A 17,187-nucleotide genomic window follows, 5' to 3' on the forward strand; every position below is an offset into this window, starting at 1 on the left:
GTGATGAGAAAGATTAAGTACACCCACAGTCAAATGTACGTTAGTGTATGCCAAGACCATGACATGCTACTCTGATTATATGTATTCTCTTTAAATTGCTTTTATCTAAAGTAGTTACTTTGAAAAAATGGGCATGATTTATGAACCCACATTGTTTCAAATATAGAATAATAATGTGAAATTACGGACTATGAAGTAAGATGAACCCTGTTAACAAGATACTGTATGTAACTTCATCAACCAATTGTTCTGAAAAGCTCTGAAATTGTTTAGGCTGTGAAGCCTCAAACTAAGGGTAACAATTATGAAAAAAGTGTGCACCAGAGAGAGTGTGCTTGAAAATTGCCAGTTCTGTAGCTCCAAAATGAAAGGTTTGAAAATCCATATATGAGGGCATGTATTTCAAGGTGGATACAGTTGTCTTAGCATGTCATATGTGCAAATGAACATATGGCTCTGGCCCTAAGAAAGTGCTTGCAGGCTTCTATATCATATTCAGATGATCAATCCATGTATACATAGAACAAACCTCCAGTGTAATCGTAATAAGAACTTCTTCCCATTCTATATTCTCTATTTCGGTCCAAAAATCGTTCATGTCTTTTATGTAGGATGTGAGAGTACATACACAGTTTCTAAGGAAGGGATCAACATACTTAGACATTTGCTCGAGAGCACTACCTCTGGAGGAACTACAGGTCTGCCAGGGGGTTAGTTGTTTTTTTTGTATCTTGGGAATCAAGTAAGGGACAGGCTTGGCTTGGCAAGGAGGTCTATCCTCAAATACTCAATCTACTCCTGCTCAAGTAATCCCTTATCCATCCAATTTTCCAACATACCCCCCAATTTTTTTTTTTTTATGATGACACTGGATGCTTGTTCGCTATATGCATGCATTGATCATCTAATTGGTATACAAGTCTGCAAGTACCTTCTCAGGGGCAGACCCACAAATAATGTATATAATGACATGATAACAGAGATGCTAAACCATTATCTGACCAACAAAATGTTTAGGTCTCGAAGACCTAGCGCTGCAGCGCACATGCTCTCCTCGCTCTGCAAGGCTTATTGTGATCAATGCGCTTTCAGAAGGGGACATGAAGACCCGCCCAACATTTCCATTGACTGGTGTCGTCATTTTTGCAAAACTGTGCTGTCCGATTGAAAATGAGGCTTTTTTGATACCGCCCTGTCTCCTTTTGGCCCCGCCCACCCTGACTGGATCTTTTACTTGCAGCATTATACAGTCTCCTTCAATTATTCTGTGAGCACTTTTTAGGTCTTGCATGGCGTTAGCAATGCACATGCGCTGTTTGCCTTGCAAGGGCTTCTTGGAATCGGTACGATTCCAGAAGCTCGCTTTCTGCTCTGGCCGTATTTTGCATAGGTGCACGTCATTTTGCGTCACCAATTATGCAAAACCGGGTGTTACGATTGTCTAGGAGGCTTTTTAGTCCTTCCTGGTTACCACCCTGTCCACTTTTGGCCCTGCTCACCAGGACTGGCTCTTTTACTTGCGGGGGGAGACAGTGTCTCTTAATTAGCTGCTAAGCACTTTTTTCTTTTCTTTGTGAGCCACTCTCACTGCAGGCACAGTGTGTTTTTTTTAATTAAGGGAGCATTGCGCTTTAATGCGCTTTACATTTTAAATGCAGTACTGGGCTGTACAAAGCCATCATTGCTGTGCGTGCCCTACATGAACGGATATTTGTTTGTTGTGTAGTGTGCAGTACTGAGCTGTACAGAGCCCTTCTTGCATGTGCTATTTAAACGGATATAATCCACGGCACAACACGATGCAATAGGTTCTTGCTCTACAAGGTCTGGCCATGTCTGAACTGGGGTGGTGTGAAGTGCAAAAAAAACGATGGATTTAGGCCCAGATCTCTGTACTGGGGTGAATGTATGACATTGTTCTACATTCTGTCCATCAACTGTGGTTTCTACAAGGTCTGCTGGCTGTTTGTTTAGCAAATTCATACAGCGCAATCTGAACTCAATAGTAGTAGAGACCTTTACAAGACACCCAGTTACATTACACACAAGCACATTCACACAGGAACGCATTGCCTTTTAGAAGGCATTGGAGATTGACTAATATGGCCAGAATCACACATTGGTAAGCCAACGCGTGACTTGAACAACACCAGCTTCCGCACGTGATCATCATGCGTGCTTAATCAATTAATCGCAAGCGCTCATCATGCATGATTAATCAATTAATCTCCCCATGGTCCCCCTGTTTACTAATACTGGGGTGCTAAGCAACATTCACATGCACTATAAGAAGGGACCACCCTGTTAAATCTGTTTCGTGTTCTATCTACTCGCCGTTTTTTGTTTCTAATATTTGGCCTCTTTCTGCTCTCCCATGTGTCCCCTTTGAGATCCTCCTCTTCCTCCGCATTCTGTCAGCACCCTCCTACCCAATAGTCGTCCACCACCTCCACCACGTCCACCCTCACCCCCACCCCCACATAGGGGCGTAACACAGGCCCGTGCAGCACCTGTGGTGCGGGGGTCCCCCGAAGTCTCAGGGGCCCCCTCACAACAATGCAGACTGGCTTGACTCTGGGGCCAAAGAAATATTAACTGACTTCCAAGCAGAGGAACATTTTAATATTCATAATGACCTTCCGCCCATGCACCTCAAAGGCAGCAGGCCTTTCTTAAAACAGACCCTCAGCCTCAGAGGCTGGGCGCACACGGCTGCAGTGCAGCGCGTTCACATTTAGTGCGCCGCCTGTGCGCCATCACGCATTGCTCCGCAGGGTGGGGCAGTGTGGGTCATGTGAGTAGAGTAAACTGCGCGCTACAGCAACAGTCATCTGCGCCTGCTCCAGTGGACACTACCGAAGCAGGCCTCTCCTCATCTTGCTAGCCGTTCCCAGGTGTTCATTTTATAACAGTTTCAGGATGCAGACTGTGGGTGCGGGTGGCAGCACGTGGCGAACTCAGTTGTAATTATCCGGCCTGACTGGGATGGGAAGTCAATGAGTGCGTCCTTGACGTGTGATCACTAAATAATCACAGGTGCAGAGGTGGCTGTCAAACTCCCTTTTCCTAACACCAAATGAACTGTAGCCTTGCGCCTTTCCATCCTGCGCACACCCCTTACCCACCCTCACATTCCATGCTCACTGTGAGGAGGGCCCCCCGGGTCGTAGGCTATAGGATGTTATTGTTCCCAGGGCATTTTGCAGGTCGGACTCTGCCTGCAGTGACTCGAGTCCTGCAGGCTGCCCCATCACCCTCTGCCCCACGTGCCTGTGGCCTCGAGACATTGGTACCGGGACCCGGCCTGCCCTCCTTGTTATGTTAGTTAATATTAATTGCATTTAATATTCTAGCACGTAGGTTACGTAACTCAACCCACAAGATCATTTTAGCCTGCAACTACTTAACAAGCCCAGTCCGTTTGAGCCACGCCGTCTGAAAGCTGCCCCCTCTACCAATGCGGCCCTAGAAATCGGCACGTGCACACAGGAAAGCTTCTGCCCCCAGCAGTGCAATATAGTTCCTGACTGAGGACTCCAGCAGACCAAGGCCATCAAAGTGACAATCCTAGAGAGCAGCTTAGCGCAGTGGCAGTGAGTGTCAGTGCATCAACCAGAGAAGCAAACTCTCTCAGCAGAACAAACAGCCACCTACAGCCAGTCTACAGCTCTGCTGCATGCAGCTTGAGTGATCCTCTTTCCAACAACCTGGTTAAAGATGCTCTCTGGACCACCCTGCTACTGCAGAAGGACACATCATGGTGGCATAGGTGAGCCAACAGTGCACTTAAGTAGTGCAATGGGATGACCCTGACTGTCAGAGCGAGGGCAAAATATAGAGGGGCAGATTTACAAGCCCCTTGCGCCTCATTTACGCCGCCGTTGCGTCACTTTTGTGATGCAGCGGCGGCGCAAATCCTGCTCCATGGTGCGGGGGTACTTACAACGTGACGCATCTGGGAGATGCGTCACGTTGTAAAGCCCTGCGCCACATGCAGGCGTTCCTGCGCAGGCAGGCCCGGACTGGCCGTTGCCGGCACCGGGCAATCCCCCGGTGTGCCGCACGGGTGGGGGCCGGTTTGGGGCCCCTGGTGGCCGTTTTTGTTACAGGGCCGTTTTTGCAGCATAGCTGCAAAAACGGCCTTGTAACAAAATCGGCCGAAAACCGGCCCTGGCAAAGAGCGCGGCCTGCCCCCCCTCCCCTCGGGTGGAGGGGAGGGGGGGCCGGCCGAGCACTTTGCCAGGGCCGGTTTTGGTTCCCAGTCCGGCCCTGTGCGCAGGAGGGGGGCACCGGCGAAGGACCCCCTACTAAAAGTGGCTGAGTGAAATCTACAAGATTTCACTCAGTCACTTTTAGGCCCAGGCTGCGTCAAACCCCTGCGCCTGCCTGAAGCAGGCGTAAGGATTGACGCAGCATTAACTAGATAGGGCCCCCAGAGCATTGCTGGAGCTGTGTCACGCTTGCGACGCAACTCCAGCAATGAGTCACTTTTACGGCACAGATGCGTCACGCATCTGTGCCGTTTTTGCACCATGGTGCGCCGCATTGTAAATGCGGCGCTTCCATGATGGCGGAGTTGTGGCGCACAATAACTTGCGCATCCCTGCTGATTTGCAGGGATGCGCCAGTTATTGTAAATATGCCCCTATGTATTGTTCAGTAGCACATATATATCGGGAATTTATGGGTCTTAGAATCAGGGTGGGATTGGGAATTCAGCCATTGGGCGATGGGCCAGCAGATGAGGCCCAGCTATAAGCCGGTGTGTTTTTACCCTCACCTGCAAATCTGCCAGAAATACCTCATACAAACCAAAGTTGCTGTAGCCTTAGAAAGTTGTCAGCCTGCTCGGCCTACTCTCACACACAGAGCGACAATGGACCGTCCTGGTTGAGTACCAAATGTGAGGCCTTTGCCTCCTCCGGACTGATCATGTGCTGGGGCCTGTGCATCCTCTAGAGATGCCAGGAAGGGCACTCACTATGTATGGGGAGGTGTGTGGAGTAGGGGACGAGGTGGAGTAAAGCTGTTTTGTTACTTCGGTGTCCTGACAGGTCAGCTAACGTTAATTGGGCATATCGCAATCCCCGCGGGCTTCAATGCCTTCTTGCATTACACTGACCTCTCGGGTTTCAAATAGCCCACGGGGGTGTAAAGACTGAGGCCAGAGGATGATGAGGGGCGGTTCCATTTAAAAACAGTAACGGTCCCTAGCAACTCATAAATTCATCTCCTTAACGATGGAAGTAAAACACTTTTTCAACAGTATGTACAAGAACTCAAAAAATATGTCAGCCATGCAGTCCCATTTACATTTTACTAGGTTGATCTCATATTGTATACAATATGCAGGCCTGTTTCCTAAGAGTATTTAACTTTCCCAGATGCGTTTTTTTATTTATTGTTTTCATGCAGCTTGAGTCTTGTGCAGTGCAGCACGCAAGCTGAGTTGCTTCTAAGGGTTAGGGGGAGGTCAGATTTGGTAAGGGGTTCTTGATGGGGCAACATTGACGGCTCTAAAGTTAAGTGTGAAAGCAGCGTGAGTTTCACTTTGTCATAAAGGTTTTCTGACAACACACCCATCCAATCTTTGTCCTCTCTGCAGAGCACAAAACGAAGGTCACATTTGTGCCACTTGGAATTACAATTATAGCTGCAAGTGACTGAAATGCTTAGTCTAAACTGTATGTTACTTTGATTATTTCAGTAGTGGAGGTGCCCCAGACTTTAGTGGAGTGCCTTTGCACAGATGAGAGTGATTATCTGCACGGGAATAAGCAGGAGCTGCTCGAGTTGGTTCAGGACTGTATTACAGGCATAACTTTAGTGGAAATGCATTGGTAAAGTTATTTGAAGGTTACACCCCTGGAACAAGAGTCAGCAGAACCAGACATTGAAAGCACCTGGAATGTGAAGAGGAAGATTACGAAGAAGACAGAAGCTTTGCTTATTTATGAGTTGTATGGTGCACACATGCACCAGTTGATGTTCAGGTACTTTCAACAAACCATAATTTGTCTCAAGGAAAGGTTACACAACCGAGCAAGTGCAAAAAAAGAATAATATGCAAAACTGAAAAAAAGAGCTCGGATTCAAAAGCACCACTCTTGGCATACATTGGTTTTACATAATGTGTGCAGCGCAGCGTGTGAACAGCTCACACTCCGTGGGGCAACAAATACACCACATAAATACTCTTTGACATGAGTTATGTCTTCTGCCTTTTGGTGCAAAATACAGTTCCATCGAGGTCAGGGTGCATCGTTCATTTATGGGGTGGATGCAGTAAGTGCAGGCCTGCATTTGGGAAAAGTGCATCAGGCCAAAACATGCCCATACGGAGAGTTCAGGAAACACACACCAGCTCTGAGGAATGTCCCAGAAGAATGGTCTGTCAGTCTGGAGGATGCAGGAAGCACACTCTTGTTACTGAGGACAATGCAAGAAGCACAGTCATGTCCGGAGTGACGGCTGCAGAAAGAAACAGGTCTATTTGGTTCCAGTGGGAGTAAAGTGAGCATAATGGTGGAGAAGGCACACCTGCTCTACTGAGAACTCCTGGGTGTGAATTGGTACAAACAAGCAGTCCTTTCTGCTTGAATGCTTCCCTTTTTAATTGTTGTCCTGGAAAACATACCTAGATTGACAGGCCCTACAAGTTTTAAAACACTACATTTACCATAAATGTTTCCAAAGCTTAGCCCACTGACATATATCAAGCAAGGTTTCATGATAGGTCATGATCCACAAACATGGGTTGCTTTTTATGGGTGTCCGGGCCCATTTTTGGTCCTAATCCAACCCTGTTTGGAAGCGCGCTTGAAGCCGGGTCCAAAGGAATGGGTGGGGCCCGCAGAGTGTCTGTCGCTGCAGGAGGCCCTAAGCCTGCTCAGGAATGTGTCAAGACACTGTGTAACGGATCCTCCCACTGCAGGGCGGCAGGAAGGTTTATAGAGGTCTTTCTGCATACACCTCCTCCAACATGAACAAGGCACATTCACAAAACTGTATTCTATGAGGATTAGCTGGGAGTTACTGCTTTGTATTAGGTTAATGTTCTTCTATTTATGGTGATTTATAGTAGTTTTAAGTTCTTCTTAGTGTTTCTCATTCCTCAAATGGGTATCATTTCTGATATGTATATGTTTCCCTCGTTTAAATTGCTTCATTTTGCTTGCACGAAAGTGTCACTCATAGTCATTGAATGTCACTCATAATAACACTGAAATGATGAAAATGTCACACATAGCAATCTGAAACCTTGGAAGCTTTGTGAGTGTTAAAATGCTGCTGAACAAGCAAACACCAGTAACTGTGGCCCGGAAGCTTTAGAATTCACTTTTATGGCCAAACAATCACCCGAAAGCTGTCTGAGGCTCAGTTGTGACTTCGAAGATGCCAGGTCTAGATTCTCCCCAACTTCCAGCCGCCTCTAGCCCCCATGGTTTAAATGATTTTCTGTGGATTTCAGGAGAGGATGTTTCCCACTTTTTTTATCCAATATGGTCATGTTTGAAGGCAGATGCCTACTGATTTTGAGTCTAGAGGGAGAGGAATTGTTCTTCTGCGTTGATGCTACAAAACCAAGTAATCCTAATTTCAAGATCCAGCCCCTCCCCTATTTAACCACGTTGTGTGACTCTGGTCAAACTTATTTTTATAAATATCCCCTTATCTGCTAACAGTTGTCCTTCCAGACACGTATAGTCTGTGTATACTTAAAAAAAGATCTGCACCTTTACTGTTACCAACAGAAACATGCGTATGCTGCCCTTAAATATTAACACAGGTCTTAAACCAGGGCAAGCACAGAGGCAGCTCTCCCAGAGCCTAGATCGAGGGCTATGGAGCTCTCTGAACCAAAATCTCAGCTTGGAATTAACCTCCATTAGTATCAGGACAGGTGTGGAAACATAATGGATCCAGCACTTGTCACTTGTTTTCCGCTAGTATCTACTTTCCTTTCTCCCATACTCTCTGCTTTCCTTTCCTGTATGCTCCTTTTGCTTTAATTTGTCAGTGGTCTCTGTTTTCTGTTCTCGGAGTTCTAGACTCATAGGTGAGCAAAGATCATGCGGGTGCGCCATGACACAGGTCTGTCGCACAGTATGTGGTCTTTTTGGACCAGGAGGGGCACCCAATGTGCTATCCTTATAGTGGTGGAAGGCTACAGCCTTTACCAGGTGTTAAGCTGCACAAGCGCAGTGGTGGCAGCATACTGTAAATGTAAATGTATTTATATAGCGCAACCTGTCACCCAAAGGGCATCCTGGCGCTTGCTTAGGGAACCCGTCCTGGTATTCCCCTGTGAGAGGCCCCGGCAGGGAGACCACAGGGTGAAAGCCAGGCATCCCGCCGCAAGGGGCCGTCGTGGAGATTAAGCAAGCTATTGCCCAGAGTTGCAGAGTGAGACCCCGTGAGTTGAGTAGGCACCGGAGCGAGAATTGTCGAGGCCGTGGAATTTTTGAGCCCTAGACCCGCCGAGGCGGGGAATCGAACCCTGGTCCACGGTCGATCCCAGCTTCCGGGTCTGCCACCTCTAACCACTGAGCCACACTTCTCCACGAGTAGTGATCAGTAGTAGTGAACAGGTCCTTTTTACCCTGTGTTACCGGAGTGAGGCCAACAGGCTCACTCATATTAAAATTACACTGCTTTGTGCTTGACTCACCCTTGGCCTACTTCAGGTAGATGTGCAGTGCTGTGCAGGAGCAGTGACTCTGCTCTACATGTGTGTTTGCCTGGGAAGGGTACAGTACGGGTTTTTGATATGCTGCTGCTTGGCTGTACTTATTATTATTTTAACTGTGACTTTGAAATATCTGCACCTTCATGCACAAACCAAAGGGGCATTGGTTGACTAAACTGGTTTGATTTTTGTATGCTGCTTCCTGCTGTACTTGTTATTGTTTAGAAAGTCATCGTGAAATATTTGCGCCTTCATTCACAAACCTAAAGGCCATAGTCTGATTAAACTGGTTAGATCTGATTTTGTATGCTGTTGTGCTGGGAGGCATCCATTACAACGGGGGCATTGCATTGCAATGCCTTTACATTGCGGTCATTACAACGCAAGTCGTTACAACGACTTGAGCTGGATGGCGCTCTAACCTAAGGAATAGTATGATTTACTATTCCAACACCTTCCCTACTGTACTTAGACTGGAGTTGGAATAGTAAATCATACTATTCCTAAGTCTAGCGCCCTCCAGCATAAGTCGTTGTAGCGACTTGCGTTGTAATGAACGTGATGTAAAATACCGCTTTGTAAATGTATGCGATATAACGTCATACATTCTGTTGTGCTTGTTATTGTTTGACCGGTCACATTTAAATATTTGCACCTTCATAAACAAACCAAAGGGGGAACTGTTTGACCAACCTGGCTTCATTTCTGCATACTGCTGGATTTGTTTTTATCCCGCACTTTGAAAGTGTTTTCACCTTGATGCAAGAAGAAAGGGGGATTGCTTTACAAAACATGCTTGAGTTTTGTATATTGCTGGATTACTGATTCTTTTATTATGCACTTTGAAAGTATTTGCACTTTTTCCTTTGCTTCACCAGCTACAGTTAGTATAGATTCTGTCATTAGGTACTTGCTAATATGGTTTGTTTTTTATCCTACATGATTATTGATGGTGTTGTTTTCACTTGTCTATAATATGTGCACCTAAAATTGTGTAATTAGATTTGTTTACAATATAGAAATGATAAATACAGACACACATCTGCATCAATGTTCTGAAGCATCCAAGCAGTTTTCATCTTCAGCCTTGTGTGCCTGCCTGTTTATGCCCTTCTTCCTAATATAGCCCTGATGGTAGATATTGAAATTGCATCCTCAGTTCATTTTGAATACTATAGAGTGGTTAATATCATACAAAATCCCTGACAGACGCAAGTGTGTGGCAAGCAAATAATTCACACCAGTTTTATTTCTATTGGAGATGGCAGGATACTGGGTTATATCTTGTGTACTGCTCATGTATATTGTCAGTCGAGTCTGTTAAATTACAGATGTGGGTTTGTCTTTCAGAGTTTCATGTTATTTTCCATCAATGTCAAATTCAGATCCCATGTAGTTGTTCTTCAGCGATAGGCAGTTTCTCAAACAATAGGACCATTCCTTGGCCTTGCTCTGAATCCTATCTCAGTTAAATAATCTGCTCTTGACAATAATGTTGCAAATGGTGTTGCTTATATGTTAAGGGTGTTTCTTACTTTCTTATTCGAACTTTGAGTCCGCAAATATAGAGGCATTTCATTAAATGTCGGGGGTTTCAATTCAAAATATACCAGATTTTTGGGTGGTAAGCGGTGGGGGGGGCTCCCTCAGGTTTCGTTACACCACTGCCTCTCCACTCTATGACACTCCATGCCTCTAGCTTTTAGCCATGCTGAAAAGCAGTCACTATAGTATACAACATCACAAAACATCAAAAAACACATCGCCAAACCCTAGATAATGTTTGTTTCTCCATGTTCATAATAAATGATACAGCTGCACTTGAGCCATTCTGAGCCATTCTGAGTGAGCGTTTCTCTATTGAGCAACTTTGTGTAGTTAGATGAATGTTACACCAGATGAGCATCCAGCATTCAACGCTCAACTCCCACAGGTCATCTGGCACAGACGGGATCCGAAGAGTCAGATATATGTAATTGTATGTTTTTGTGCCTTTCGATATTTTGTCCCTTAATATTCTTTTCTTGATGTACTTGTATGACAAGATTCTGGGAGTTGATATTGTTGTGTTTTATCTAGGACCCCGATCAATATTGTGACCTCATGCCCCTATACGGCTATAATCAATACATATCCCTATAATGGCATAACGATCAGAGCCATATTTCAGTAACTCGTCTCTGCAGTTCATGACAGTCCATGACACAACAGAAGCCACTTCCTTAGATTCCTAGATAGCACACCGAGTTCTTTCGACATCTCAAACCCCCAGGAACCTGGGAAAGCCCCGCTTGTTTTGTTTTGATTAGCAATAGAACTCCTGCGAGCACTGTAAGAACGACCAGTTCTTAGTGACATCTTTATTGACGTCTTATGTCCAAAAACTTACGTCAAACTTGGCACCTTTCCGGTATAAATATACCAACATTGCCTTAAGCAAGCACACGGTGGTGGTGAATACTGGAGCAGATCGGCTGTCCCCTTGCAGAGCCCAGCAGATGCGAGAAGCCCACGGACGCCGCCCCTCCTCCTTGACGCGCTGAGAAAGACGCTGTCTTTTCTCCTGCCGAGAAAATCCAGCTCCGGCGTTTCCAGCCTACCCTTGCGGGTGACTGGGATATCGGGTCCTAAAGAGGAGATACCAGACCTCCTGCATTCTATTCCAGAGGTACGGTGCTGACTAAACCCTTGGAGAGAATTCTTGAAACAAACTCTTGGCAAAACCAACTTAACTTAAACTGCTACTTACTCCCTCCCTTGTATTAGGCTTAGGTCAGGTAAACTGGGGTAGGCGTAGTTAGAAGCACCAGTTGAGGTCGTTAGCCAATGTATATATGAATGTATATATTTTATTCATTTTAACTATCTTATGGCTAAGAAACCATATCAATGCTTTTACAGTATTATTTCGTAATACTCCTTTTACTGTACGCACTTTTCATAATAACAAGTATTGCAATTGTGGCAATTCATTTCTCTTGCATGAGAAGGAAGACTGCTCAATAAATATTATCTTTTATTAAAAACGCCCGTCTCTCCATTCTCTGCATCCTGGTGAAAGTAAATCTGCACAACTGACTGAGTGAAATAGCTGTCTATTGTTTCACACGACTCTAGAGATTGACTATTATTCTGAGGAGCAAAGTTGTCATGTTAATGCGGTTGTCGGAAGCTGAATCCCTTCTTGTCTGAGCCAGGGAAGCTGATCACTTCCTATTCAGTCAAGAAAGTTTCCAGTGACCTCTGAGCTAGCTGGCGCAAACCTAAATCAAGTCTAACATAGTCAGTAGAGACCTAGAAGACCGCAGTCCTACGTCTACACTGCTGTTTATGTTATTCCAATGCGCAGGGCCTATAGGGAAAATAGGAACTACACTACAATATTTAGTAGTACAATTGGTGAGCGGATACAGAGGAGGGCAATTTCCTCAGGGATGCTAATCAGACTAATGGCATACAGGTTCCAGTGTGTTTTTCTCTCTTTTATTTTGCTTGATGTCTAATGAGGAATGGTTAAAAAGCTAAGCATTACCATAAATTGACTTTGTTCTGACATTAAAACATTGATCTTTTCAATAGAATGTGACGAATCGCAAACTAAGCAATGCGTACATTTTGCTTGGGTTAACGTGGCATGGCATAACGATAATGATTCCACTCATAATTGTGTGAAATGTTGCAATAAACAGATGCTTAAATAAATACTATAGTATGACTACTAGAAGCTCCATAGCATGGCTAATAATAGGTTTGCCCTAAGGAGCTCTGTACCTCAATTATGTAGCAGTTGTACATTTAGATTGAAAGTTAATTTAAATCAGGGTTTACGGAGTTGCAAAGAATTGATTATGGAGGAGTTTTCAGGGGAAAATCACTTTTGCAGCAGAATGTTCTAAAAAATTATTTTGTGGGGTAGATTTGTTCTTTTGCACAAATTTCAAACTACAACCTTCTTTTGAGCTGACATTTTCCCCCTGTATTTTTCTCTATGTTTGGAAACTATTGAAGTTGAAAGATTGTGAATTTACAAAAACACTTTGCAAACTTGCAGAGCAAAACCCATCCTAATTACGTCTCTTGTGGTTGAAAAGTAGGCCTGGGCAGAGTTTGCAGAGTTGTGCTAAAGTGACCAAAAACTGTGCCACACAAACTGTGGAGTGCGTTTTGAGGTTCCGTGACGATCGTAAGTGGTGTTTTTGACTCGCACGAATATGGTCGAGTCTGGTATCTATGAACCGCAAATGACGTGTTTAGTGGGTGTACGCAGTTTCGCTGCGCTAACCCAAACCGTTCGTCTGTTTCGTGGGTTTCTATATCTGTACCCACGGGATCCATCTTAGATACGGCATCCATTTTGTTTCTTGCCCTCAAGTAGCCAGCGAACGGACGCTGTCCGCTTCGCGACCCTGGGATTCCCAAGACTCTTGCGGAAGACACGTTTCTTTTGAAAGTGTCTTTATGATGAGGGGGATGATACTGTAAGGCAGATGGCCCCGCTCGAGGTTCATCTTGCCGTGCCGGTCTATTGTCTCAGCCGTGCATCTCATTAGGCACGTCTCTTTGATGCTTGCAACTCGTGTTTCCCGATACCACCCCTTTTACACCCTTTCCGATCTTCCCACTGTTTCTGCCTTCCTCTGCACCTGTCCCTGTTCCTTTTTCGATCTGTTTACTGCCAATCGGAATGTACTAATGGTGGGAAGATGGGTTTTTACAGTTGGGAACCACCAAATGTTTCTGCACTTATGTTCCGGGCCTTGAACGCATGAAAGCAACCTCCTTGTGGTTTATGATGGGAACCAAGTTGTAAACCTTTGTGTATCATGTTAACCTATGAGAGAAATGTGTATAAAAGGAGCGACCCACAGTAGCAATTTGAAGCAGGCTCCGCGAACCTACATGTTATGTACTTCTCGTGACTTCTGTGTTCCCTGCAGTAATAAACCTCGAATCTTTGACGCCGAAGGAAGTGTCCCGTGTCTCTGTCATTTGTACGCCGGAATAGGTTACCCACAAAGGTTTCAGGTGTTGTCCCCTGGCACCGCTGGGTCTTAAGAAAACCCAGTCCTTCAGTTGGCGCCCAACATGGGGCTGCATCAGTGGTACCGGTCCAAGCCCGACGATCGTGAGGAACTTCGTGTGAAATCTCAGAGGGAAGGTGCACCCCGCTTCATCGATCCTGTTATCGAAATAAGTGGCCCGACGACTTTTCCCGCGAAGATTCCCGCCTCCTGACGGCTGCGACGGACTGCTGCCCTGACTGTAGACCTGTTTTGGCGCCTGGCGTAGACCTTGGTACAGCGAGACGATTGACGGGCCTTCCTGGTGACGCCATCGATCTTTGAGTTAAGTATTTGTGGGTCGCTCCCAGAGTCCTTAGTTGTGGGTGCTTAGTTGTTGCATGGTTCCATTGCATTTGTGGTTCTTAGTACTTGGTTCTTTGTTGTAATATTTGACGTCTGCAGTCGCCAAAAACCGAGGGTTTTTGCTCTTTGCTGGGACTTGGTAAATCCCGTAACCCTTGAAGTTTGTGAAACTCAGCTAGTGTGCAAGATGCCTGGCCGTAGTACTTTGTTCAGTTGCTTTGGTCGTTGTGGTGCGGATTCCCGACTGGAGGACTCGTGTCCGATACCTCCGGTTGGAACTCCAACTTATTAATTATATAGCAAGCATGGGTTAGGTCCGATTACCTTTAATGAATGTTGGATTCGTTATACTAAAAAAGACGGTGTCCTTAGTTGGCCACCTCATGGTAGTTTTGAGACCCCGATTTTAGATAACCTCGAGGCTAAATTGTTTAAGAAAAAATCAAGGCCGGCCATGTTTGATGCCTTTCGGTTGTGGCGGAAAGAAGCCAAACAGAAAGAGATCAGACAGACAAAATGCAATCAGAGAGATGGAGTTGCTGCCATAGTAAAGAAAGCAGAGCAGTTTCAGCGAGATAAGGAGGAAAAGGAAAAGGAAGTTTTCGATCGGCTTCAGCGTATGTCTATAGATAAATGTTACCCCGCTTTACCAATGGAGTCGGATAAGAAAGACGAATCAGTTGAGGACCCTTTACTGTCCTACCTTCTGAAATCACCACCTCCGTACGCACAGGGTACCGCAGTTCCTGTGGTTCCCCCTGTACCTGCTCCTGTGCCTGTTCCCCAACCTGTTCCTCAACCTGTACCAGTTCTTCCGACTGTTCCTGCTCCTTTGCCTACTTCTGTTCCTACTGCTCCACCGCTCGTACTTCCTCATACTCCTGCTCCCGCTGCTGTTCCTGTTCTACTTACTCCTGCTGTTTCGTCTGTTTCCAACTCTTCTCTTGTTAATCTTCTATGTTATACTTCTCCATCTACCCGACGTCGTACCCCCTCTGTAGCTGCTAACTTCTTTAATTCTCTTGGACCTATTCTTGAGTCCGCTGGTTCGGACGGTCCCCAAAGACGTAGTCAGCTTCCCGGTAATAGAGAACGTGCTGCACTATATAATATGGCGATGGCTTGGATGAGATACCCTCTTAGAAATCCTCCACGTGCGGTGCTTGACACGTTCTGTCAATTCAATATACCAACACAAAGATATGTCTTCGAAGAAATGTGTAAAGTTTTACGTGACCAAATATCGGCAGATGCATCGGACGATGTGTTGACTGCTTTGACTAATCTGCAGCTCCAGTTTTCGAGCGGAATGATAGTCGATTCAAATGTTCGACGCGCTGTTGAGCAGTTGTTATCTTTTCGTCCTTCTATAATGCCTAGAGCATTGTTCGTGGAAGACATTGAGGGACCATTAGACGCGCCTGATCAGTATCCTATGCGCGAAGTCCCGCCAGTATGGATGCCAGGTGATGCTACTCGGCAACCGCCGATTTTGCCGCATTTCCAGAGAGTGTGGATCCATCTTCCGTGGAAACGATCGGAAGTTTTGCAGGTAAAGCAATCTTTGCCTGACCCTCGCAAAAATCCCGCAGGGTATTATAAAGAATTATCGCAGCTCGTAGACGCTACGATAATGAATCTTGCCGATATCGATATGTTGTTCGGCAATGTCGTGCCGCAACCGGTATGGGCAAAGATTCGTCAAGAAAATCATGTGGCAGAATTAGGTGGTGATTGGGCTGCTCTTGTAGCGGCAGACACACGACAAATTGGTGGGGCTAAACCAGAACAGCTCATTACGGATCTCCCTCAGAGAATAATTACCCTGATGAAAACGCTTATGCCAGCTATGAAGGTAAATTGGGACAAGTTGTCCGCTTGCAAACAGAAGAAAGATGAAAGCGTCTCTGATTTCTTTACGAGATTTGAGGAGGCCTTCATCGACCACAGTGGTCAAGACATGGGTACCGAAGGTGGTCAGAGGTTGTTTGTGGACAAATTTGTTTCAAATTTACTGCCTGACTTAAGCAACAAATTACGAAATTCTGAAAGTGCGTGGGCTTTTTCTACTTCTGCTCAAATGTTGGCTACGGCCCAATATTATGAGAATAGGGAGAAAGAGGAGAACGATCGTGCTGACAAGAAAACGAAAGAGCTTAAAACTAAAGTGTTGTTGCAGCAGGCATATCCTCCACGTTCGAATCAGAATGACTCGCAACAACGTAATCGATCGCAGTCTCAGTCAAATAGGTCACAATCACGAAATGATTCCTCTTCGCAGAGATCATCGTTAGGGTACAATCAGTGTGCCTATTGTAGACAAGAGGGCCATTTGAAATTCGATTGTCCAGTCCTCAATGAGCGTAATAGTGTTAATTCGTCTAGAGGAGGTCGTGGTGGTTCTCAACAGACATCACGTGGTAGAGGTCGCGGTGCTCAGAACGATCGTTCCACTAACTCTTCTGACTCCAATAATTGTTTTGATCAGCGTGGATCGTCGCAAGGGCGATCTGCTCAGTACAATGTGGATGATTATTATGTCGATCAGGATGCTGACGACGGTAATTACTAGGACAGCCATAGACAAGGAGAGGGAGTAGTATCAGTTCCGGTTGATCAGAGAGGGCCTTACGTCGCAGTTGCCACCTCGGGCGTCGTTGAGCCTTTTCTGTTGGACACTGGTGCAGCGAAAAGTTCCATAATGCATTCGAAACTCCCTGGCGCACCTTTGTCTGGCTTAACAAATGTTTCCGTTGGATTCTCTGGCGCCCCTGTTAGCAATCCGGTTTCGTGCCCTTTGCCTCTTACAATTGGGCCGCGTGAGCTCAAAGCTCCGCTGATTTTGACCACTGGATGTGGTGAAAATCTCTTGGGCCTGGATTTGCTAAAACGTCTGTATGCGACTTTGTATTGTTCTCCTGCGGGAGTGAAGCTTACCTTGGGTGAGAGAGTTATCTTTCCAATGTACTTGTCTCTCGATAAGCTTCCACCGGAATTGAGTTCTCTTCCTGCATCTTTGTGGGCAACAGGTCCCAATGGCGTGGGCCTGCTTGACATCTCCCCTTATGTTGTTCACTTGAAATCTAATGTGCGATTGCCACGTATTCCCCAGTATCGTATCTCCCTTGATGG

The 17,187-nt window shown here is 45.7% G+C and overlaps 1 protein-coding gene across 3 annotated transcripts in view; it reads right to left on the reverse strand.

The window, feature by feature from the left end:
• LOC147748463 (A.superbus venom factor 1-like) overlaps positions 1–17,187 on the reverse strand; it is a 1,277,467-nt gene that overhangs the window by 597,559 nt on the left and 662,721 nt on the right. The window lies entirely within an intron of this gene.

The sequence above is a fragment of the Lissotriton vulgaris genome, chromosome 1_1 (assembly GCF_964263255.1).
Source record: "Lissotriton vulgaris chromosome 1_1, aLisVul1.2, whole genome shotgun sequence".
Lineage (NCBI taxonomy): Eukaryota > Metazoa > Chordata > Amphibia > Caudata > Salamandridae > Lissotriton > Lissotriton vulgaris.